Genomic DNA, 16,591 nt, shown 5'->3' with positions numbered 1-16,591 from the left:
TTGCTCAAGTGTGCAGGATCCGTATCATATAGGACTGTGATATTGAACATGTACAGAGAAGACCAGTACGAATGATCACAGATTTGTCGAATCTGTGGGAGATGCCGAAGGAACTGAACTGGCAGACTCTTGAAGACTCCTGAGAAAGTCAATTAACAAAGTTTCAAGAACCGGCTTTAAATGATTCCTCTAGGGATATACTACAATCCTCTACACGTCGCTCACATAGGGATCGTGACGATAAGACTAGAATAATAATTGCATGCACAGAGGTGTTCAAACAAACATTCTTCCCTTGCACCATACATCAATGGAACAGGAAGAAGCCCTAATTTTTTTGTAATTACATGTCAAGTTTCATAGGACCAAATTGAGTAGCAAATCTCAAAGGTCATGGAATGTGTCAGTACATGATATTACAACAGAAAAGTAATAATAGATAAAAATAAAATATTTACGAACCCAAAAAAGTAAAGCCATAAGTTTAGGTAAACACAATCAACAATACAACAAGAATCAGCTTAATTGTTCAAGGAACTCCTCGACTGAAAAGGAGGAGTGACCCATGAGGAAACTCTGCAGGTTCCGTTTGAAAGCACGTGGATTATTGCTAAGATTTTTTGGATTCTTAGTGGCAGCTTATGAATGGATGCAGCAGTATACTGCACACCTTTGTACACAAGAGTTAAGGAAGTCCGATCCAAATGTATTTTTGATTTCTGCCGAGTATTAACCGAGTGAAAACTGCTTATGCTTGGGAATAGGCTAATATTGTTAACAAGAAATCCAGTAAGGAATATATATACTGAGAGACCAAGATCAAAATACCCAGACTTGTGAACAGGGATCGACAAGAGGTTCGTGAGCTTACACCACTTATTGCCCGAATCGCCCCTTTCTGAGCCAAAAATATCCTCTTAGAATGGGAAGAGTTACCACAAAATATAATACCATACAACATAAGCAAATGAAAATAAACATAGTGGATCCTGAACGTGGGCTTTCCATGACAGTTTACTATCTGAACACACAGAAAGTTGAACTGTTCAGTTTCACTAATCACATGCCCATTCTGTGAAATCAAAACGTCAGGTTTTGTTGAATTGTGTGTTAGAAACTGTAAAAACTGAGACTTACTGTTATTTAGTGTTAGTTTATTTTCTGAAAGCCACGAACTTTCGTCAAGAACTGCACTATTTGTAACCAAGCCATTGTTACACGCAACTCGTACAATAGGACGTACACTCTGCCATGCACCTCACGGTGGTTTGCAGAGTGTAGATGTAAATGTAGATGTAGATTTAGATTTAGATTTATGCTTATTTTTACACAGGAACAATGATAATGAAGTTTTATATCACTGGTATTTGTAATTAGCACCATTTATAGGTAAAGTAATGACACTTGTGAATACCAGTTAATCAAAAGAATTTAATGGCTAACAAAGTTGACCAAGCCCTGAGTTAACAGTCAAGATTTCTGGTACTGTGCACTTATCATGTAAGTAATAATCTCGAAGATATTTGGAAAAAAATAAAAATTTTGTCTGGAAGAAAAAAAGTGGAAAATCCACCTGCTTTGTTACAACTGGTATCATTTGATAAAGGACTTTTTGATATGACTGTAATTTTATTTACTGTGAACTAGTACATGTCGGAAGTAACGAATCACCCATTATGAATAGTTTTCCGTGGCAGAACACGCGTATGGGTGTGGCTGCTGAGCTGCGTTTGTCTTTAAATATGTCTGCTTGTGTCTGTATATGTGTGGATGGATGTGTGTGTGTGTGTGCGCGAGTGTATACCCGTCCTTTTTTCCCCCTAAGGTAAGTCTTTCCGCTCCCGGGATTGGAATGACTCCTTACCCTCTCCCTTAAAACCCACATCCTTTCGTCTTTCCCTCTCCTTCCCTCTTTCCTGATGAGGCAACAGTTTGTTGCGAAAGCTTGAATTTTGTGTGTATTTTTCAATAAAATTCTTCAGGGTATCAGACCGCATCGTCATAATTTTAAAATGCGCCAACGTTTCGGCCAGCGTTGCAGCTAGCCTTCATCAGGGCCTTACGTTAACTGCTAAATGAACACACTTGGTTCTTTAAATAGCTGCACGAGAAAACCGTGTCGTTACTTGATTGGCTGTAAGAGGAGGAGGAGGAGGAGGGGTGAAAGGTATGCTTTATTGGTGTTTCCTTTATTATCTGTCATTGGCTGAAATAGCTATTTTCTATTGGTCTTTATATTAATCCACCCCATTGGAGGAGACGGACGAATAGCGAACAGATGATGGCTGTGACGTCACACTGTTTCCATGCTGTCCAGAAGCCGGCTGCGGCGTGCCATTGCTTTGTGTGCTCGCGACCACTACTGCGGCTCTCCGCGTGTCCGCATGGGCCGCCACGGCTCTGCCGCCGCTCCGTAGCCCTGCTATTGCAGGCAGCCAAGACCTCGGAAGCTTGTACCCGTCCTCTCTATTCATGTTGGCGGGTCTTTTGGCTATTTCTATTGCTTCTCTAATCTTTCTTTTGAAAGTGAGAGGCTGTTTCGCCAGGACGCGGGCTTCTTGAAAAAATATTGGTTTCCCGCACTCGTCTCGGTGTTCCGCCACTGCTGACTTAGTGTGTTGTTTCAGGCGGATATATCTTTCATGTTCCGAGAGCCTTGTGCTAATCGGACGTCCCGTCTCACCTATGTAGACTAATCCACACGCACAACCAATTTCATACACGCCAGCTGTGTGTAGTTTGTCAACTGTATCCTTGGTAGAACCGAGCATGTCTGATATTTTGTTTCTGCTTCGGAAAATTGGTTTGATGTCGGCTTTTCGTAGAATTTTGCCAATACGTTCGGTGACCCCTTGTACCTATGGTAACACAGCAATGCTCTGTGCCTCCTTCTCCTCTTCCCTATTAGTCTTCTCCCTTGTCGACATGGTGCTGTCTATCATCTGCTTCCCATAGCCATTAGTTCCGAAGATGGACCTGAGGCATTCAAGTTCTGTCTTCAGATGTTCTTCGTCGCTTATCCTGTACGCTCTCTTCGTTAGCGTGTGCAGGGCGGACTTCTTCTGCGTGGGGTGATGGTGGGAGGAGGCGTGAAGGTACCTGTCCGTATTGGTTGGTTTCCTGTACACTTTGTGGCCAAGTTTACCATCAGGTTTTCGATAAACTTCCACGTCGAGAAAAGGCAGCACCCCATTCTTCTCTGTTTCCATTGTAAACTGAATTTTCCTATGCTGTTGGTTAAGGTGCTTGTGGGAGTTCTGTAACTCCTCTTCTCCGTGGGGCCAGATGACGAAAGTATCATCGACATAGCGGAGCCAACAATTTGGACGTAATGGTGCGGACTGTAGGGCTGTTTCCTCAAATGCCTCCATGAAAATTTCTGCTGCGATAGGCGATAGGGGTGAGCCCATAGCTACACCATCAGTTTGTTCATAAAATTGACCTCTCCACTTGAAATAGGTGGTCGTCAGACAGTGGCGCACAAGCTCACATATATCAGGTGCCACGCGTTCTTCTAGGATGTTCACAGTATCTGACACTGGGACATTCGTGAATAGGGATTTGACGTCGAAACTAACCATCAGATCTTGGTCCGTTGGCGCATTTTAAAATTATGACGATGCGGTCTGATACCCTGAAGAATTTTATTGAAGAAGACAACGGCCGCGGAAGCCTACGCTTACATTTGTGTGTATGTTTGTGTTTGTTTGTGTGTCTGTCGACCTGCCAGCACTTTCATTTGGTAAGTCACATCATCTTTGTTTTTGGATATATTATAGTTCTTTTGTTACACAAACAGGTTCTGAGACAGTGCTATTAAAGGAGTGGCATGAAAGGTGCTGATAAGACATCAGTAATGGCAGCAGATGGCAGTTGAGCATCGAGCGGAGCTCGGCTCTCGTGGTTGTGAAGGGAGTGTGTGGGTGCCGGGTGCTAGAGTGGGCTGCAGTGGAATCTCCGTGCAGTTAGCTGTAGTGCAGGTATACGAGGGAGAATTTGTTTTCCTCATCCTTTTTGTTTTGTTTCTGTTTTAATTTTTTGAGTCACATTGGGTTATGACAGTTAATCAGAATTATTATCAGGTAAACAAAAGGCTCAGTTCTGCCAGTTCAGCAATTATAAACTTCTTTAACTGTTATAATTATATTTTTCCCTGAGACATTTAAGTCTCTTCTCTATCTGCGATAATGATTGAAGCAGAAGAAATGGTTTAAAATTTTTGACACGGGTGGGACTTGAACGGGAGTGCTATTCCAATGCTGGAGAGACCTGGCAGTAGTAACAATGTAAGGGAAAACAAGCAGAAGATACGAATTGAAAGTTTGTGTTTGAGAGGGCACTTAACTCGGTAGTTCACGCAGCAATGCTAACCGTAGTGCTGTGGTGGTGTAATGGTTAGCATTTCTGCCTAACAAGCAAGAAGACCCTGGTTCCAGTCCCGGCTGCAGCACAAATTTTAATCCATTTCTTCTGCTTCAGTCATTATCACAGATTAAGAAGAGACTTAAATGTCTCGGGGAAAAATATAATTATAAGATCTATAAGATCACCTATGATACAGGACTTTCTCATTATGCACAATGCTGGGTTGCTATTCCAATGCCAGAGAGCCCTGGCAGTAGTGAAAATGTAAGGAAAAACAAGCAGAAGATATGAATTGAAAGTTTGTGTTGGGGAGGGAACTCAACTTGGGTAGTTCGTGCAGCAATGTTAACCGTAGTGCTGTGGTGGTGTAATGGTTAGCATTTCTGCCTAACAAGCAAGAAGACCCTGGTTCGAGTCCCGGCTACAGCACAAATTTTAATCCATTTCTTCTGCTTCATTCATTCTTTCACTGTGTTGTCATTGTCACATTACCGTTCACTGGCTTATGAAAAGTCATTAACATAGTGTGAACTTAGAAAACACTGCAGATGATTTGCTTGGAGCTTATTGCCAATGTAAATCAAGAGGCAAAAACACTGAATTTTAACATGCATCTAAATCAGTTTTTAAGTGGGCACTTATCTTCAGGAAGCATAACTCATTTCTGTCTGGCTGTTCCTTTTGTAACGTGCCATAATAACCTGATAAATATCTCCATTTTGCGTTTTGTGTGTTCTTTCCATGTGGAGCAAAATTTGACAAAACTATGCACCATCAGACTGGTTTAACACTCATCATAGACTCCCTTGACCACTTAAAGAAGACATGTCAAGTTGCACACACGCACAATTAAGACACTCACGTGTTTCTGTTGGCAACTTGACATGTCTTCTTTATGGTCAATAGCAATCTGTCTTTTGCTACATTGTTGATATTCCTTATTGGAGTTTCCATTGTTTGGCATGCAAGAAATGAACAAGACCTTTTTGTAGAGAACGTAATGTAGTTGAATTTTGTATTGGGATATGTTTTCGCTGGAGGCCATAGTTTTCGAATTATATAGTAAAAAAAGCACAAAAGTTACCTTTGAAGGCATTTTTCATGTATGACTTGAGAACCATGGCCGCCAGTGAAAAAGTATCCCAGTACAAAATTTAACTGTGTTAAATTTACTACAAAAAGGTCTTGTTCATTTTCTCTGTAGGACTAATTGTTTGCATATAGCAAGTGAGGGGATATGAGAAGCTCGTGTGGTTTTTGAAGGCATTGAAGGTTGCATAAAACCAATCGATAGTCGCAGCTGAATCACCTTGCTCGTGTGTGCGTGCGCATGTGTGTCTAACAGTGATTTCAATCATGGCTGTTATTTTCTCATCAACTATAGTATATATTTCAGAAAAAAATTCACTTGTAAAATGCACAGTTGTTTTTATTTCACTTCACCGGTTTCAACAGATTAATCTGCCATCTTCAGTGTGTATATTGGTTTAGCAGATGTCAGTATATTCTTCATGTAAGCATAACAACATGTCAAGTCCAATAATGTTTGTATTGTATGTGATAATTGGACACACAGATTGATAATTTACGGTAAATGAATCACATTTATATACATACTTATTCCGGCAAAACAGCTTGACTTTGTACATAAATATGATCCATTTACTGTAAATTATCGATCTGTGTTTACAGTTTTACATACAGTATGTATATTTTTTGGAGTTGTAATTTCATTATGCTTCTGCATAGAAAACATTGACATAAGCTAAACCAATATTATGCTCTGAAGATGACAGATTAATCTGTTAAGCCCAACAACATGTAATAAAAGTAATTGTGTAACAGACAACTGAATTTTATTCCGAAATATATTTTACAGTAATTGACATGATTTTAAAGAATTGTTGGTGCTTAAATACGATTAAACCTACAGTTAAAAAATTATGCTTTTACATAAATGTAACTATTGAAAAATATTCTACAACAAATGAAAATTCTCTTTACATAATTGTAAATGTCGTTATGTATGTTTTTGTGTAAAATTTCATTGGTTACATTTTGTTAACAAATCATTTAAGTAAGATATTCATTTACTTTTTAATTATTGGATAATTCTTAATACTAGCATTAGGTCTGAATCTTGAATTAGTAATGAACATTGCACATTTAACAGCTCCAGTGTAAGCAAATTTGGGAATGTGATTTTAGGACCTGGCGCCAAACCGACATTCTGGAAATTTCTATGAAACTAAAGTTATGTTAAATTGCGATAATATGAAAGCAGTAAACAAGGTGAAGTTAATTACAGACTCATATTCAAGTGCAGTCAAGAGTGATCACATTAGCAGTTATGTGCAAAGTATGTGCTCCAGGCTTCACCTACGAATCGGGATGGTCACTAGTCCCGGCGTTGATAACTTCTTGTTTTCTGGTTTGTCATGTTACAACTTGCAAAGGGGATTGATACTGTCCTGGGGCATAATTTTCTGGAGCAATGCAGTTGAGGGCAAAAGAAGTATTAACCTATGGAAGTGTGTACTAAAAATATTGTGTCAAGTTGATAACCAAACATCCTGTGAGCAGTAAAGCTACTTGCAAAAATTTGTGATATTGCATAAAATAGTAATCTCGCAGAAGCCTTTTTGAGGATCGTGGAATTCTGAAACTCACTTCCAACAATATTTACACCTTAATGGTTTTTGTTGCTGATGATAAAACATCAGTTGCTACTTAACAGTGATTTACCCACTCAAAATATTGGACACAAAAATATCTTTCATGTAGACTTTGCCTTCTTATCAAACTGGACTTATTTACAGTAGTGGTAAAATATTCAACGAGAGAGAGAGAGAGAGAGAGAGAGAGAGAGAGAACCAAAGACTGCCTTTTTATTGGTAGAACACTTAGAAGATGCAACAGATGTACTAAAGAGAATGCCTACATTACAGTTATCTGTTCTTTTTTGGAGTACTGCTGCGCAGTTTGGATTGCTTACCAGATAGAATTAACAGAGTGCACCGAGAAAGTTCAAAGAGGGGCAGCATGTTTTGTGTTATCAAGAAACGGGTGAGAGTGTCACAGACACGATACAGGATTTATGGAGGACATCATTAAAACAAAGGCATTCCTCGATGCAGTGGGATCTTCTCACGAAATTTCAATCACGCCGCCAACCTACATAGGGAGTAACGATCATAATAAATCAATAAAATCAGAGCTCTCAGAATGATGAGGCATTCATTTTTTCATGCGCTTTTTGAAAGTAGAGTAATAGAGAATTATTTGAGTTGTTTGACGAACCCTCTGCCATGCACTTAAGAATGATGTGCAGAGTAGCCATATAGATGTAAATGTAGATTACAAAGTGTTTTTAGGGAGATAGACTCAGCAACTATGACGAATACTTACAGCAACATGACGTTGCTATTAGTTTCCGATGTTGTACTTTTTTCTGTTCTTTGGTTTTCTTTAATTAATTCATTACATTCTGCAATGTGGAATGAGTAAAGGTAAATGTGAACAAAGAGCAGAACATGTTCAAGAATGCATGGTAATAAACTCTCATGAAACAGCTATAAGCTCTGTCTGCTAGATTTAACATAAACAAGTGACTAGGAAATCTACAACTTTAGAATGGATGTGTGATTGGAGGTTGGCCGCTGTTTCTCCAGTTGTAGTAAACAGCTGTGTGCTCAGTATTTACATATCTATATTGATATTCATCAACTACCAAAAAGCACCTGTTCATCATAAGATTAGACGCCTGTGACTATGCGTGCAATGAATCTTCAATTCTCAAGTGTGATTAATAAGATTACTGGCGGAATGAGTGGGAATGAAGTATGTTTAAAATTCTCTTTTTCGTTTTCTGTTCGATGGGTGTTTGTTAACCCATAACTCATGAGGTGACTTTACTGTTATGTATAACCTGAGATGTGGTCTCGGAGGCCCTTATCTTTAAACCAAGTTTTAAGCTGTAAATCATTTGAAAACTTAATTTATCTTATGTAACATTTATGGTTACAAGTATATAAATGTTGTTTAAATATCCCTTGTTGATTTTTATTGCACTGAATAAAGCCAGCAGTATCTTATTTTTTGTATCACACAAAAATTACATGCTTTTGTGAAGCTTTTTCAATAGTACACATAAATGAACTTTAAAGCAAATTTTTACGTGAAACTAAATTCCGGGGTTTAAACTTGCATAAAAAAACTGAACTCGATAGTCATAAAAAGAAAGGCTGCAAAATTAACATTCAGTACTGAGATCTACATTTTTCTTTACCACCACTCAGAATACATTTAATTTTAATTAAAATTAAGTATTTTGTTGGAGAAACAGAAAGGTCCTCATCACCATTGCCCTGAAGTTCTTCCTCTGAATGGTCTTCTTGTTTGCTAGCAGAATTCTGATTACTGGCTATTGAAAAATCGTTATATTCTTTGTCTACTTCTTGTTCTGTGTCATTGAAATCATTCTCCATCCACTGACTAAATATTTCATCAAACTTAGAGTGCATAAAATTGTCACATGCTCGCAAACACATTTTGTACAGAACTGACGAAAACAGGTGCGTAGTTAATGAGGTGCGGTCTATGAGACCTCATCACATGTCAACAACAATCAAATAAGTTGATAATGCACTGACAATAATAATTTGTTGGGTTTGTGATTAAAAGAGGGTAGGTAATGTATAAAACTATTCCACCATAGCTGACCTTCGAGAGCAACTGAGAAAATTCTGGCATGATCTACACCTCGTGAGTTAAGGATTAAATGTTTTGGAGTACATAACTTCAACCTCAACCCTATTCTGTATGAAAATTGTGACTGTGTCAATCACAGTATACCTAAGGCTGATTTTTATTATTAATGGCAAGTAATTTGTAGACTTAGAGAAAGCTTTTGACAATGTTGACTGGAATACTCTCTTACATATTCTGAAGGTGGCTGGGGTAAAATACAGGGAGCGAAAGGCTATTTACAATTTGTACAGAAACCAGATGGCAGTTATAAGAATTGAGGGGCATGAAAGGGAAGCAGTGGTTGGAAAGGGAGTGAGACAGGGTTGTAGCCTCTCCCGATGTTATTCAATCTGTATATTGAGCAAGCAGTAAAGGAAACAAAAGAAAAATTCGGATTAGGTATTAAAATCTATGGAGAAGAAATAAAAACTTTGAGGTTCGCCGATGACATTGTAATTCTGTCAGAGACAGCAAAGGACCTGGAAGAGCAGTTGAACGGAGTGGACAGTGTCTTGAAAGGATATAGGATGAACATCAACAAAAGCAAAACGAGGATAATGGAATGTAGTCGAATTAAGTCGGGTGATGCTGAGGGAGTTAGATTAGGAAATGAGACATTTAAAGTAGTAAAGGAGTTTTGGTATTTGGGGAGCAAAATAACTGATGATGGTCGAAGAAGAGAGGATATAAAATGTAGACTGGCAACGGCAAGGAAAGCGTTTCTGAAGAAGAGAAATTTGTTAACATCGAGTATAGATTTAAATGTCAGGAAGTCGTTTCTGAAAGTATTTGTACGGAGTGTAGCCATGTATGGAAGTGAAACATGGACGATAAATAGTTTGGACAAGAAGAGAATAGAAGCTTTCGAAATGTGGTGCTACAGAAGAATGCTGAAGATTAGATGGATATTGAATAGAATTGGAGAGAAGAGGAGTTTGTGGCACAACTTGACAAGAAGAAGGGACCGGTTGGTAGGACATGTTCTGAGGCATCAAGGGATCACAAATTTAGCATTGGAGGGCAGCGCGGAGGGTAAAAATCGTAGAGGGAGACCAAGAGATGAATACACTAAACAGATTCAGAAGGATGTAGGTTGCAGTAGGTACTGGGAGATGAAGAAGCTTGCACAGGAGAGAGTAGCATGGAGAGCTGCATCAACCCAGTCTCAGGACTGAAGACCACAACAACAACAGTATTACGGAGTAAATAGAGGGAGCAGAATGACTCAAATAATACCAATATATACTGCAGAACCTGCAGCTACCTATGTTACACCATGTTCGCACTGCTTGTTTTTGCCAAAGAAATACTTAATTTACTTCAACCCAAGACACTTTAAGGGAACAAGAACTGAAGATATGCTCAGTAAAATAATTCCCTTATCTTCAGGTCAGTGCAAAGCGATATACAGGGATTGGATAGAAATGCCAACATTATGAAAAGGCTAGATTACTCTCACCATATAGCATAGACGCTGAGTTGCAGATAGGCACAACGAAAAGGACTGTCAAACATGTTAGCTTTCGGCCAAAGATAAATTAGAAAACACACACACACACACACACACACACTGACGCAACTCTCACACACGTGAGCACAGTCTCTGGCTGCCGAGGCTAGACTGTGTGTGTGTGTGTGTGTGTGTGTGTGTTTTCTAATTTATCTTTGGCCGAAAGCTAACATGTTTGACAGTCCTTTTCGTTGTGCCTATCTGCAACTCAGCGTCTATGCTATATGGTGAGTAGCAATCTATCCTTTCCATAATGTTGTTGAAATAGCATGAGAAACGGATGTTTCCACATTAATGCAGTTGCTAGCCAAGCCTGCATGTTGCACAGCTGTGTTTGATTTAAACGAACAAGTCGTCAATATGTCGGTGTCGTCATTATGTTGCAAATGTCAGTCACGGTCAGAACAGTCTTCTATGTAGTTGCGAGAGCATTATGTCTGAGCTGAGTGAATTTGATCTTGGGTAAATTGTCAGTGTTCGTATGTCGGATCATTCCATAACCGAGGTAGCCAAAGTGCTTGCTGTTTCCGGGAGGCGTCGTATTGAAGATTTATATCATATACAGGGAAAGCAGAAAAAGATAATCTGCTAGTCAAAATGTGGACAAAAGTGTGTGTTATTGTGATGGACAGACACTGAAGGGGGTTGTGGTGAAAAGTGGATGGCCCGCAGCTACAAAAGTCATCGCAGAACTTAATTTCACACTCACAAACCCTGTCAGTACGAAAACAACATGATGGGAGCTCCATGAATAGCAAGGTGAACTGGAATTCCAAAATGATACATCAGTGATGCAAATTCTCATAATACGAAAACATAGTGCTGAATGAGAATTTCGCTCTGCAACGGAGTGTGCACTGATAAGAAATTTCCTGGAAGATTAAAACAGTGTGCCGGACCGAGACTCTAACTCGGGACCTTTGCCTTTCGTGGGTAAGTGCTTTACCATCTGAGCTACCCAAGCATGACTCACGCCCCGTCCTCACGGCTTTACTTCTGCCAGTATCTCGTCTCCTACCTTCCAAATTTCACAGAAGCTCTCCTGTGAACCTTGCAGAACTAGCACTCCTTGAAGAACGGATATTGCAGAGCCATGGCTTAGCCACAGCCTGGGGGATGTTTCCAGAATGAGATTTTCACTCTGCAGCGGAGTGTGAACTGATATGAAACTTCCTGGCAGATTAAAACTGTGTGTCGGACCGAGACTCGAACTCGGGACCCCTGCCTTTCGCGGCTAAGTGCTCTACCATCTGAGCTACCCAAGCACGACTCACGCCCCCGCACTTGCCTGCCAAAGGCAAAGGTCCCGAGTTCCAGTCTCGGTCCGGCACACAGTTTTAATCTGCCAGGAAGTTTCATAGTGCCGAAGCCGTAAAACCTGGACATTGAAGCAATGGAAGAAAGTCATTTGGCTGGATGAGTTTTGTTTCATGTTGTTTTGAATGTCTGGCCAAGTTTATATCCTAAGAGAGAAACATGACGGGGTTTGGTGGTGATTTAGGCAGCTGTATCAGGGTGTTGTGTGGGATCCAATGGATGCTCTGCCAGCTCACATTATTGCCAAGAATTGCGTAGCCATTTTGGGTTATCGGGTCCATTCCACCCCTACCCTCTGCTCCTATGAGCAGAGTTTAATTGACTGTTTGGCAGGAATTTTTTTAATCAGAATTGTAAGAATCTGCGGATTTGGAAAGGAAATAAACCATTGCGGTTTTCATTGTACTCTCCATCTTGAAACTGTCTCAGGTGTCTTAAAACTGGTAATCCACAATTCCCCAAAATGTATGTTGGCGACTGCAGAATTGCACTGCAGTGACTTTCAGATGCCAGTTCCCTAAATTTTCTCAAAAGTGCTCCGTGAAAAGAACATCGTCTTCCCTCCATGGAATCCTGTTTGAATTCTCTAAGCATCTCCGTAGTACTCACATGTCAATCGAGTCTACTGGCAACAAATCTAGTGGAGTGTCTCAGGACTGCCTTGATGCCTTCATTTTATTTGACCTGGTGGGATCCCAGATACTTGAGCAGTACTCAAGAATTATACAGTCATGCTCATAAATTAAGGATAACTGCAGAATGTGGTGCCACACAACGTGGCACTACACAAAACTGAAGCTAATAGTATAGTCACATAGAGAACACAAACGACACAGATCTGTAAGTACACGGTACTGGTGATAAGTTGAGAAAACTGTCCCAAAACACAAGTGCTACAAAACGCCACTGTTTCCTGCGCATGTACCCCGACATCAATATGGGATATGATCACCGTGCACACGTACACAGGCCGCACAACGGGTTGGCATACTCTGGATCAGCTGCTGGGGTATAGCCTCCCATTCTTGCACCAGTGCCTGTCGGAGCTCCTGAAGTGCCCTAGGGGTTTGAAGACGTGCAGCTATACCTCTACCAAGAGCATCCTAAATGTGCTCAATGGGGTTTAGGTCTGGAGAACAGGCAGGCCACTACATTTGTCTGGTATCTTCTGTTTCAAGGCACTCCTCCACAATGGCAGCTTAGTGGGGCCGTGCATTATCATCCATCAGGAGGAAGGTGGGACCCACTGCACCCTTGAAAAGGCAGACATACTGGTGCAAAATGACGTCCCGATACACCTGACCTGTTACAGTTCCTCTGTCAAACACATGCAGGGGTGTACGTGCTCCAATCATAATCCCACACCACACCATGACCTCCATACAAGTCCCTTTCAGGGACATTAAGCAGTTGGTATCTGGTTCGTGGTTCACACCAGATGAAAACTCGGCAAGAATCAATGTTCAGACTATACCTGCACTCGTCCGTGAACAAAACCTGGGACCACTGTTCCAATGACATTGTACTGTGTTGTTGACACCAGGCTTTACGGGCTCTCCTGTGACCAGGGGTCAGTGGAATGCACCTTGCAGGTCTCCGGGTGAATAAACCGTGTCTGTTCAGTTGTGTGTAGACTGTGTGTCTGGAGACAACTGTTCCAGTAGCTGCGGTAATGTCCCGAGCGAGGCTACCTGCATTACTCCGTGGCCGTCTGCGGGCACTGATGGTGAGATATCGGTCTTCTTGTGGTGTTGTACACTGTGGACGTCCAGTACTGTAGCGCCTGGACACGTTTCCTGTCTGCTGGAATCGCTGCCGTAATGTGGAGATCACACTTTGTGGCACACGGAGGGCCCATGATACGACCTCCTGTGTTTGACCAGCCCCCAGTCGCCCTAGTATTCTACCCCTCGTAAGGTCGTCAATACGTGTTCTTGGAGCCATTTTCAACACACAGTCACCATTAGCACGTCTGAAAACATCTGCACACTTACTCGCTGCACGGTACTCTGACATGCACCAACACACCTCTGCTTATGTGGACTGCTGCAAGCGCCGGCCGCGGTGGCCGTGCGGTTCTAATCGCTGCAGTCCGGAACCGCAGGACTGCTACGGTCGCAGGTTCGAATCCTGCCTCGGGCATGGATGTGTGTGATGTCCTTAGGTTAGTTAGGTTTAAGTAGTTCTAAGTTCTAGGGGACTGATGACCTAGGATGTTAAGTCCCATAGTGCTCAGAGCCATTTGCACCATTTGAACTGCTGCAAGCACCACCGTGCGATGACCGCAGGTCAAATGCACCGCACGGTCATACCCCGAGCTGATTTAAACCTGCAAACCGCCCACCAGAGAGTTGTTTCACCATGTATCAGCATTATCCTTAATTTATGAGCATGAATGTAGATTAGCTACAACCCATCCCAATTACTATGACTGTCTGCGGACTTTGGCTGTGTGTGTGTGTGTGTGTGTGTGTGTGTGTGTGTGTGTGTGTGTGTGTGTGTGTGTGGTGTGTGTACACATGAGAGGAATGCCATTTCACTCAGTTATTTGCACTTCAGTTTGGGAAGTGAGTCTCTGTTATTTTATTCTAAGTGGCGATTCTAAAGTAACATGAATACTAGTGTCAAAAATGGCAAGAAAGTATAATAAATTTCCAGTGATATTGTAATACAAGGTACATTTCTGTTGCTTGCACACTGTGATGTTACATCATGTAAATTATGATGTGTCAAATTTCTGTGAGTTGCTACACTGGTGTCCAAAATTAAAGCTACAAACAAAAAATTTTCCAAAGTTGCTTTTATTTTGCTGCAAGACGGTATAAACAGGCAATAGTAAAGTAGAAGCATTGTAAAGAACACAGAACAGAATCAGTTGCCACATGCATAACAATAGACAAAAATGTTAATTTTTATCCAGCTTAACGGATTTGCACACACAACTGGTTAATGTGCTCAGTACGGGATATGGCAGTCTCTGGCAGTGTACAGGCCTGACGACTACAGGGCACGCTGTGAATGATATCATCAATCTCGTGTTGGAGGAATAACGCCCATTCTTCCTGCAGAGCTGCTCGCAAGTCTTGGAGAGTGGTTGGTGGATGCTGACGTGATGCAACCCGTCTCCCTAGAGCATCCCAGACATACTCTGTAGGATTCAAATCGGGAGAGCAGGCAGAACACGCCATGCGTACAATACCTTCTGTTTCCAAAGAAACATCAGTCACCTGTGCTCTTATGAGTTTGAGCATTATCTCCACCAATACGAAGTCTGGGCCCACAGCACCTCACAACCACCATGCATGAGATCCCAATATTTCCTCGCAGTACCTGACAGTATCTAGCTGATTCACCCATACAATTTCATGAAGAGGTCTTCGAGCGGTCGACATAACCCTGCTAACACCATTTTAGAGATCCCCCTCGATATCAGTCCATTCCGACAATGTTTCCTCCAGATGCAAATTGTCGAGAATCACTCTCTTGACCAAATTGGGACGAGTCCGTGATAAGATCACTGGTCCACTCTTCGACTGTCCAACTGGCATGTTGACGGGTCCACTCTAGACGTTACCTTCTGCAAATACACGCCATTGTAAATACACAGCAGGTCTCCAACAATAAAGGCCACTCTCCCGAAGCCTTCTGTATGCTGTTTGCCTCATTATAACACATCCAGGGGATGATGTGAGGTCAGATGCCAGTTGCAGTGCTGTACTAACAAGGGAACCTCCCCATCGCACCTCCCTCAGATTTAGTTATAAGTTGGCACAGTGGATAGGCCTTGAAAAACTGAACACAGATCAATCGAGAAAACGGGAAGAAGTTGTGTGGAACTATGAAAAAAAAAATAAGCAAAATATACAAACTGAGTAGTCCATGCGCAACATCAAGGATAAAGTGCGTAACGGACGCCGTGGTCCCGTGGTTAGCGTGAGCAGCTGCAGAACAAAAGGTGCTTGGTTCAAGTCTTCCCTCGAGTGAAAAGTTTAATTTTTTATTTTCAGACAATTATCAAAGTTCAGGCACTCACACATAATCAACTTTGCTCTCCAAAATTCCAGGACATGTTCAGATATGCTTGGACGTATGCAGGATTTGACGGTCTACACACGGAAAAATTTGAAAACGTTAAAAACATATGTTTTGACGGAGCACAGGGAAAACTGTGCGACTGTGAAACTGTTGCATTCATTTGTTGCAGTTTATGTGACAAATTCTTATGTTTTAATCACTTTTTTGGCCACAAGAAAACCTAAATCAGGCAAGGTAGAAGAATCTTTTCACCCATTCGCCAAGTGTACAAGTTAGGTGGGTCGACAACATATTCCTGTCATGTGACGCACATGCTGTCACCAGTGTCGTATAGAATATATCAGACGCGTTTTCCTGTGGAGGAATCGGTTGACCTATGACCTTGCGATCAAATTTTTTCAGTTCCCATTGGAGAGGCACGTCCTTTCGTCTACTAATCGCACGGTTTTGCGGTGGGGCCGCAAAACACACACTAAATTTATTACAGTGAACAGAGACGTCAATGAAGGAGCGGACAGATCGTAACTTTGCGAAAATAAAATTTTTACTCAAGGGAAGAGTTGAACCAAGGACCTCTCGTTCCACAGCTGCTCACACTAATCACGGGACCACGGC

General features: G+C 41.4%; 1 protein-coding gene and 1 non-coding gene across 6 annotated transcripts in view; both read left to right on the top strand.

Annotated features, from left to right (window-relative positions):
- LOC126212854 (histone acetyltransferase KAT2A) overlaps positions 1-16,591 on the top strand; it is a 390,973-nt gene that overhangs the window by 25,316 nt on the left and 349,066 nt on the right. For 3 of the 5 annotated variants that reach the window (XM_049940289.1, XM_049940288.1, XM_049940287.1), the window contains exon 2: positions 3,800-3,980. The exons of the other annotated variants lie outside the window; for them this stretch is intronic. The gene's annotated coding sequence lies outside the window, so the exon portion shown is untranslated. The remainder of the gene's footprint in view (positions 1-3,799; positions 3,981-16,591) is intronic. 5 annotated transcript variants of the gene reach the window in all.
- On the top strand, positions 4,722-4,794 carry Trnav-aac (transfer RNA valine (anticodon AAC)). Its single transcript has one exon. It is a non-coding gene; the product is annotated as a tRNA-Val (tRNA).

The sequence above is a fragment of the Schistocerca nitens genome, chromosome 11, assembly GCF_023898315.1.
Source record: "Schistocerca nitens isolate TAMUIC-IGC-003100 chromosome 11, iqSchNite1.1, whole genome shotgun sequence".
Lineage (NCBI taxonomy): Eukaryota > Metazoa > Arthropoda > Insecta > Orthoptera > Acrididae > Schistocerca > Schistocerca nitens.
This window is presented reverse-complemented; position numbering and strand designations above follow the sequence as displayed.